General features: G+C 34.9%; 1 long non-coding RNA gene across 1 annotated transcript; it reads left to right on the top strand.

Moving 5' to 3' along the window:
- Nucleotides 1-537: 537 nt before the first annotated feature.
- LOC124170266 lies at nucleotides 538-3,047 on the top strand. Its single transcript, XR_006867402.1, has 2 exons — nucleotides 538-917; nucleotides 1,639-3,047. It is a non-coding gene; the product is annotated as an uncharacterized LOC124170266 (long non-coding RNA).
- The last annotated feature ends 6,904 nt before the right edge of the window (nucleotides 3,048-9,951 follow it).

Below are 9,951 nucleotides of genomic sequence, written 5' to 3'. Positions count from 1 at the left end.
CTAGCCCAGAATGTGATATTGCATCTCTCAAGTCCTCGGTGGACTCATTGAGGCGAGAGATGAAATCTCTTGTAAATCAGTTGAGCTCATCATTGGAGGAACTAAAGGCACAAGTGTGTGGCCATGACACACTGTTGAATTGTCTGGATGAGTCAGTGATGTCAACAGCGGAGGATGTGACATTAATCAAGTGTGGTCTTAGTGGGGAGGCATCTTTAAGTCAACCTACATCCGATCCGCCCAGATCAAGGCAGGAGTGTGTGGACGCCATGATGCAAAAGACGCTGATAGTGTATGGAAATGGAGTTGATAAAATGCGTAAGATATATGACAGACTGTATGATGGAGATGAATTAATTGTGTGCATTATTAAGTATTTGTGTGGTGTTGATCAGGTGAAGGTGATCGTAGACTTTGATTCTGTAAACATTGGAAGGATGAAGAAGAAGGTTGTGAGTTTGGAAGGGACTCAGGACAGTGGGAGTGATTGGATATCATTTTGTGATGCTGAGAGTGAGACTGTCTATTTGGGTGCAAAGGATTGTTCTGGTGATACGGATGAATTCGCATGTTCTAGGTTAGCTTGGGCCCTCTCACAATTATCCCTAAAATTAGTTTTTGATAATGATGGGAGGCCTTACAGCAAGGGAGATGTGGAACGAGAGCGTGAGTGGATGAGGGCTATAGAGGAGTTGGAGGAGAGGAGGAAGGAGGGAGAGGTATTAGATGGGCATATCGCTTGTGCATTGAATGGGAAGACACTGAATGCAAAGTTATGTTGGCTTGCTGCAGCTGTCCCTGGTATCATCACTTATGATGGATCCACAAGAGGAGGAGCTATTTTGCAGTGGCAAGCACCTCTCCTCTTCTCTCTGTATTCTAACTATGTGATGGGAACACTGCTAGCCAAGGCAAAGGTTGGTCATATATCTATTTCTCAGGCATTTATCATTTAATTATGGTCTTAATTAAAAAATTATTCAAATTATTATTCGAAGATTTACAAGCAAATAAATCATGAATTTATAAATTTAAATATCAAAACAGTTTTGGATAATTGAAAGATTTGTTCGTAAATTAATTTCACAAAGTTTCCCAAAAGTGGGCTACTCATTGGAGATAAGTTTTGTGTGTAGAGGTGAAATGGAACTTCTGGGACATTGGATCCTCAATCATTCATTGGAAGTCACACATTGTACTTCTTCATATTCTGAGATGCAAATTTCTTTTCATAAGGTAACGTGTGTTATAGGTATGATATACTCTTATATGTCATAAGTTTAAGAAGGTAACTATTCAAAACTATCAAACTCTGGGTAAATATCAAAGTTAAAGAAGAAATAATGAAAGAAATTTGAAGAGTCTGTATTCAAATCCATGATGTATCAATCCATTGATTCATATGTACATTCTACTCAATAGTGTAAGTCTTGCAATATTTTTGCTCAGAAATGATTCTTCTGGAACACATGTTTCTTGGAAGATATTTAATAATTGTTGCTTATGATTACTGCCATTGCAATTTGTAAGTGTAGGTAACATTTTATCTCACTATGAATATTGACCTAATATTGACATCGTATTTTGTTTGTGATTGCATTATTTTTCATTCCATTAATTTTTTATTTTTTGTTTCAGAGATGAAATTGGCCAGATGTACTTCGGAGTTTGTGATGAAGCCAGTCCTGAAGAGGAAAATTCCGTTTAAAATCTTAGTTTTATATAGCCTCTCAGTTTTTGTTGGGTTAACTTATTCAGTCTTGTATTTCGTGCCATGATTACACATATCTTATGACTGTACTCGGTCAATTTATTGATTTCATGCTTGTTACATGGCACTTTTTTCATTAGGTTGGTGATCACATTTTTAGGTGCATTTTGTTATAATTTTGTGGACTGATAATTTAATCAGTCTTTTCTTACTTTTGCTGCTGGGGTGTTTGTATTTATGATAAAAAATTAATTTACATCTTATGTATACTATAAGTATATGGAAGGAACGTACCATTTTGGCATAGAAATGTAATCCTACCATTTATTTAGCTTAAAGCTATCGTGCCCAGAAATCTATTTGCAACATAGGCTGCTCTTTCCTAATTGCTAGAATAATATTTTTCTGGATGTACTCATGTTTGTATAGCCCTTTGGTGAACATTGTTTTGTTTTGGTTAATTGATCTGGCCTTTTTTGGCCCATGCGGGCGAGAGACATTTCCCTGTAGTTTGCAACTATAATGATATGGGCGTAATATTGTGTAGAGCAGTATATTTGTCAAAGATTATTAATTTCATTGATATGGTGGATACTTTAATTGTGATGTAGATTTTAATTTAGCATTTTTCAGTCATACTCTTATAAATAATTAGATGATATTTCTTTTGTCACAATTTTTTACATATTTGAAGACATTTGAGAAATGTCATACTTGTGTAATTTAAAAAGTTCTTTAATTCATTTTCATACATGTTTGTGACCTTATTCCATTTTTATGCTATTTGGACGTTCTAAAATTTTCCATGGTGTAATAGAAGATCATTGCCTTCATTCATGCACGTATACATTTTCAACGTTCATGTATCCTTTGTATAATATTCAGTTGACTCGAAATAGTGGGCATTTGCTTATTTTGCAGCAACAGTAAATGTCACATTATCCTCATGATTGCAGACTTGGTTTTCAAGGAGTAAAGCAAATATAATGGTAAAACATTTTACGTGTTCACTTTATATGAAATGTAGCAATTTTTGTTTTAGGCATTTGTGAAGCCATCATTCTTTGGGATTCCTTGTAATAGCAGGGCCTATTGTTTATTCTGGCTGTTTATTCAAGTCATTCATTACAGAATTATAATCCAAGGAGGATTTGGGATTTTTTATTATTTTTTGTTTCACGATTTTACAGCATTTTTTTTAACTCTAGCAATTTTAATTGTTACTCGTTTATTTTTGTAACTTTATTGTTTGACTAGCAATAATATATAGCAAATGCTATAGTTTTCAATTATGTATACATAAGATATAAATAAAATTTAAGAGTAAAAATAATAATTATCGGGCACAACACACGATTATTGTAATAAAAAGGTATTTCCCTGTAATGCAAGGAGGATTAAACTCATTTTGATTGGCTGCATTTAAATCACAGGATAGTATATTATGCTTAGTTGTGATAGTGCATCTAAGTCTGATATGGGGAGACGACTGGCCTCATGCATTTATTTTTAAATATTGTTACATATTGTGGTGAAATACGAACCATAAGGAAAGGATCATCATCTTATCAATTTTTCCAGCATTCCGTAGATGGGGGAGAGTGGTATTTTCCTCTGTTATGGTGACAATCTGCTTCAATAATGGAATTATAGGTCAGAAACTGAATGTGAATGAAGCCCCTGCTATGTTTAATTGATGTCTTAATAGAATGGAAGGCTAAGTATGGAAACTAGAGCATTGAATGAGTACTAACAATAAAATGGTGGGATCTCCCCAGTATTGAAATAGTGTCAGTCTATGAAAATGGCAAATAAGAGCCACATCTTAATGATTTTTCCTTTAAAATCCAGAGTATGAAATGAATAATGGAAAAGGCTAGATACCTAAGAACATTAAGTATCACTTATTAACTGTAGCTTTGACTTCCTGAAGTAATGAATGTATGAATAAATATTCCCATTTTAAATTTGAGCAATAAATACATGGGTACTTACTTATAGAATAGTGTAAAAATTAATAAAATATCCGTCAAAAGGCCGTAAAACTCGCCAATTTGAACCATATATGTGAGTAATTTTGTAAGGGAGGGCCCACGCACCTCCCGCCTACCCTGGCGGGTGTTACACACCCTCAGAAGCCCAGTGTTATACAGCGGAAACCCCCCCTACCCTTAAATCCTAGCTGCGCCCCTGCTTCATGGGATATGGTCAGTACCTTTGCCCTCTCATTTAATGCCCTGTTGGATGACCAGAGACACGACTGGTCAAGGATAAAGATCATCTGACACCCATTGCTCAAAATTACAACGTGTTGGACAATTGCCAAAATCCCAAGCTATTTTTAGTTTTTGTATAGCATTATTCTTGAGCGCATTTTTTAATATGTTAACGTACTCACTATACATATTCGTGTTAGTTAAGCTTCGAATTTTCGTGCTGTTTTTAATTGCTGCCTTATACCATAGAAAAAATCCATTCATTTCCATTTATTGAGCAATAGTGGTAATGTACCTGATGATGACGAATGGGAGAAAAGTCCAAATTTTATACCTTAAACTAACCTGGGCTTAACCTATAAGACACAACAAGAGAGAAGACAGGAGAAAGGTGCTTCTCCTTCTGCAACAAGAGGAAGTGGTGCAGACCAAGTGAGTGGCCTAACCACAGTTATAGGGTAACTTTATCCACGGGCTTAGCTAGGAATTAAGGCTGGGGGGGATTAGATACAACTAATACCGGAGTGTGTGGGGGTATAGTATACCAACCAGAATAAGCGGTAGATGCGACATTAATAAATTGCGGATTTTTAAAGATATATGGTTCAAAATGTTGAGTTTTACGGCTTTCTGAATGATATTTTATTCATGCTTACACTATTTTATTAGTAATATCAATCCAATTAGGTAAAATGGATTAAACTTTTTTTAAATCCTCCGAGCTCTGGAGGGGGTTTTATCCCCCATAACCCCCCTCGCTGCGCCACTGATTCTACTATCTACTATCATATCAATTTTTTACTGATGCCTGTATTCCTTTATTTCTGTATTGAAAACTATTTCAAGAGAGCCCTGGCCCAGGGGAAGAGGGGACCGGATTGTGGCCTCATTTTGGGACAGGTAAAAGAAATAAATCAACAATGAAAATACTTTGTTACTTCCACAAAATACACAATTTCTATTTATTACCGGTTTCGGCTATTACTTCAACTATTCGGCTAACACTTCAAATATTTGAAAATGGTGTAATAGCCGAAACCGGTAATAAATAGAAACTGTATTTTGTGGAAGTAACAAAGTATTTTCATTGTTAATATGGAACCCTTCCACCACGTAAATGCTTCAAGTTTTGATTTAAGAAATAAATCAAATCAATGGTTACTTGCCTGTTCACTCTAGCAGCCCATTTTGTTCATTGCCTGTTTGCTGTATGTAATTTAGTACCAGACGAAGGGGCGTACCCAGGATCAAAACTAGGGGGAGGCGAGCTATGGTTGTTCACGTTGTACTTATTTTTTAATGCATTAGTGCATAAAGTTAGTTTTGTCAAATATTCATTTCAAAAGTAATAATTCCGGTTCATAAGGTTCGATTTAAGTTATTTCTGCAGGTTTTAAATCAATAGTTTAAATAATACATCCCTTGCGATAAATCAAATATTTTGTATATTGTGAATACACTAGTTTTCAGTAGCGAATCGCAATAAATGCCTCTCGTTTTCTTGGATGAAAGAAACTACCCTACTGTTCAAGCAATCTAAGCCTAGTGTGCAACCTCTGAGTTGCCAGTGGCTCCCAGCCTAATTGGCTTAAATGAAGGGGCAAAGGTACCCACCATACACCATGAAGCAGGGGCGCAGCTAGGAATTAAGGCTAGGGGGGGTTTTGGGTGTGAAACACTGGGCTTCTGAGGGTGTGGAATACCCACCAGGGTAGGTGGGAGGTGCGCGGGCTCTCCCTTAGGAAATTACTCAGATAATTGTTTCAAAATGGTGAGTTTTAACGCCTTCTGACGGATATTTTATTAATATTTACACTATTCTAGAAGTAATATTAATCCAATCAAGTGACGTTGGTTAAAACTAAAAATTTCTCTGAGATCTGGGGTGGGGGGTTTATCCTCCAAAACCCCCTCCTCGCTGTGCCACTGCCATGAAGACATGTGCCTTTGGAGCATAAATTTGTTTCCCCCATGTCTCGTGCTCCATGTGTGGATATAAACAGGCAGAGCCATGCTGATGTGGATGCATGATGGAGTACGGTGCTTCCAAACTTTCCACAATTCGCAGCACTGAGGGTGTATCCAGCAAGCGAGCACCATCTCTCAGGCATGAAACAGACAAGACGATCCAATTTGGATTCCGTCAGCAGTCGCCTGCATATTACTACCTGGATAACACAACACGGACTTACAGCCTAATAAACAAGCAGCAAACTATCAGTGCACAGTCTCCAACCTGTTCCCTTTCTGTGGTCCAATAAGGAAAGAACAGAGAATGCAGTTTCCCACAACGGGGAGATAATAGACAAGTAAAACTCTTCTCACAGACATGAAACAGACAAATGGTTCCAATTTACAACCTACCAACAGTTGCCGGACTGCGGTCACCCGGACAAGGAACAAGGACCAACACCCTACAGAACAGACAACGAGAAAATACATACATTATTTTGTACAGAAATCATCAGGGCCGTCGTGCTGAGGAAGTAATTACATCTGTCATGGTTTTAAAATGCGTAAAACACCCAGCTGTGATTTCTTCCTCATATTCTTTGAAGTATGCTCTGCCAAAGCTCACCTCAGTTGGAGTTTACTCTCATCCGGTGTGACACAGCAGAAATAATGGCAATTTAAAATGCAATAGGCCACAACCTTTTCCTTGGTTTAGTGGATTAAGTATCATTCAACGAAAAAGACCAGGTTTTTGGATCAAATCTCAGTGACTGGTGACTTGTTGCTGCACACACTATATGGGCAGTTTTCGGATCAGTAATACTTCACAGAATGGAACGGGAGATCTAGGGGATGGCCCATGATTGTTTTAATTCTTAAAGTGCTAATTTATTTGTTAAAATTCAACTTCCACCTGGCATTGTCATTTGGGCAGTTGACTGTATAGTGAATTTTGACCAATATTTCTCGTCCAGCCCTGATTCACTCCAACTAACCATTGGCTTCATGTTCAATGAATCACCATGTATTCTTCTTCCGTCATTGCAAGGAAAAACTCTTTAGATTTTACCAAAGTAGAGTGAAAGTAAATTTTTTATCTACCTTGAAAAATGAGAGAAATAGGTTTTTTTTGTTTAAAATCCAGTATTGAAGTGGACTGCTCAATAATACCGAGCAGGATAGCCTATCCTATTTCTAAGAATGACATTCTCAGGATTACATTAGAATCACTTATCATATTCCAATTGTAAGGAAACACAAATCCGAAGTGATTTCGGTTACTGACAATTTCGATGTTCAATATGAGCTTCAATAATTTTATCTTATACATATATTGCCCAAAGCACTTCATCAATTACGTCATCGTCCAAGTTCCCTTTTGCTTGAATGTAAGGAGTAAATAGACCAAGCAGTGAGCATCATACATATTTCAAGAAGACTCGATTATTTTTGTCCCATGCATGATCACAAAATTAACCCCTCATTGAATTAGAACGGAAAAATGATATTAGACATTAATGATAATAGATTAATCTGACCTCAGCATTAAATGCCTCTATTATTCTACACCAAACAAAATGAGAATCAGAAAAAGTAATAAGTTTGATTTTTATTTGTTGTCAAGTTATTTATAATATCTCAAAATTGCAGACATTAAATCGGTAGGATAGCAACTTCATTGAAAAAAAATTTCAGGATTGAGTAAATAAGAGAACATTAGCATATTAGTAACAGCTTTCGGGCATTCCACCTCGTAGCCACAATGTTGTGTATTGGTTCCTTATTGTATCATGTACGGACATGTTTAAAAAATACAAAAAATTGGGAAGAAAATTAAACGAAAAATAAATGAAAACAGAAAACACCAAGTGAAGATATATTGCCATTCAAATACAGAGATAAACCAACAGATATGAATGGGAATAATTCAGAGATGGAGAGTTTTTCTCATAAAAATGCATTCATTATCCAATAGTATTATTTACATGTAATAATCAGTAAGCAATTAACATGTTATATTTGTGCCTCCAGACATGATTATAAAATCTTTTTTAAAATCCAGATATAATTAGACTATTTCAGATGAAATTATGAAATATTTATAATCTATTCATGCATAGTGGAACAAAGTTACAAAATCTGGATAGCTAATCTGGCTGTACAAACTGACATGGTGTAGCAAAGGTATAATTATTATCCCTTCAGAAATACGCTAAAAAAATTAATTACTAAGAGCACCAAGTAAATATTTCTTAGTATGATATTACTAACAAAAAAATATATTCTTTTGGAAAAAAATATACATCAATAGAACCAAATTTCTGTTACCCCTAGTAGCAAAACGGCAATAGATATTGTTCATCTAACAATAAAATTACAGAAGTGAATAACTAACAATTAAGAATGCAAAACATAAAAAATGCTGTAAAATTAAGAAACAAAAAATAATACAAAAATCCCAAATCCTCCTTTGATTAGGGTTCAGTCCAATGGAAGACTTGGTGAATAAACAGCCATCATAAACAATAGGCCCTACAATTACAAGGAATCCCAAAGAATGATGGCGTCACAAAGGCATGGAACAAAAATAGCTACATTTCATTTAAAGTGACCAGGTAAAATGTTTTACCATTATATTTGCTTTACTCCTTGAAAACCAAGTCTGCAATCATGAGAATTAAGAAACATTTACTGTTGCTAATAAATAAGCAAATGCCTACTATTTCGAGTCAACTGAATATTATACAAAGGATATGTGAATGTTGAAAATGTACACGTGCACGAATAAAGGAATGCAATGATCTTCTCCAACGCCATGGAAAATTTGAGAATGATCAAATAGAATAAAAATGGAATAAGGTCACAAAAATATGAGAAAATGAATTTAAGAACTTTTTAAATTACTGAAGTATGACATTTCTCAAATGTCTTGAAATATGCAAAATAAAATTCTACATCACATTTACATTATTCACCATATCTTTGAAATTAATAATCTTTGACCAATATACTGCACTACACAATATTATGCCCACATCATTTTCATTACACAGTACATGGAAATGTCTCTCAAGTACATGGGTCAAACAAGGCCAAAGCAATAAACCAAAAGAAAACAGTGTTCAACAAAGGGATACAGAAAAATGAGCACATCCGGCAAAATATAATTCTAACAAATAGGAAAGAGCAGCCTTTGTTACAGTTAGATTTATGGGCACGATGGCTTTCAGCTAAATAAAATGTGGCATTACATTGCTAAGCCAAAATGGTACGTTCCTTCCATATACTTATAGCATACATGAGATGCAAATTAAATTTATACCAAAAATACAAACATCCCAGCAGCATAACTAACAAAAGACTGAACAAATTATGTTTCCACAAAATTATAACATGCATCTAAAAACGTGATTACCAACCTAATGAAAAAAAGTGCCATGTAGCAAACATGAAATCAATAAAAGTGACTGAGTGCAATTATAAGATATGTAATGATGGCACGAAATACAAGAGTGATTAAGTTATCCCAACAAAAACTGAGAGGCTATTTAAAAATATAAGAATGTTAACAGAATTTTCCTCCTCAGGACTGGCTCCATCACTATCTCCGAAGTATATCAGGCGAAATTCACCTCTGAAACAAAAAATATAAATAAATGGAATGAAAAATAATGCAATCACAAACAAAATGCAATGTCAATATTAGGTCAATATTCTTAGTGAAATTAAATATTACCTCCATTTAAAAAAATGCCATGGCAGTAATTATAAGCAAACATTATTAAATATCTTCCAACAAACCTATGTTCTACAAGAGTACTTTATTTTATAAGTGGAAAATGTTGGAAGACTTTCACTATTGTTTGAAATTTACACATTAATCACCAGTTTGTTATATCATGGATTTAAATATAGGCACTCTTCAATTTCCTTATATTGCTTCACCTTTAACATTGATATTTATATATTAGATTAGAGTTTGATAGTTTTGAGTACTCACCTTCTTAAACTTATGACATAAAAGAACATATTAGAGCTATAATGCATATTAGCTTTTGAAAAGAAATAAAG

This window comes from Ischnura elegans, chromosome 13, assembly GCF_921293095.1.
Source record: "Ischnura elegans chromosome 13, ioIscEleg1.1, whole genome shotgun sequence".
Classification (NCBI taxonomy): domain Eukaryota; kingdom Metazoa; phylum Arthropoda; class Insecta; order Odonata; family Coenagrionidae; genus Ischnura; species Ischnura elegans.
This window is presented reverse-complemented; position numbering and strand designations above follow the sequence as displayed.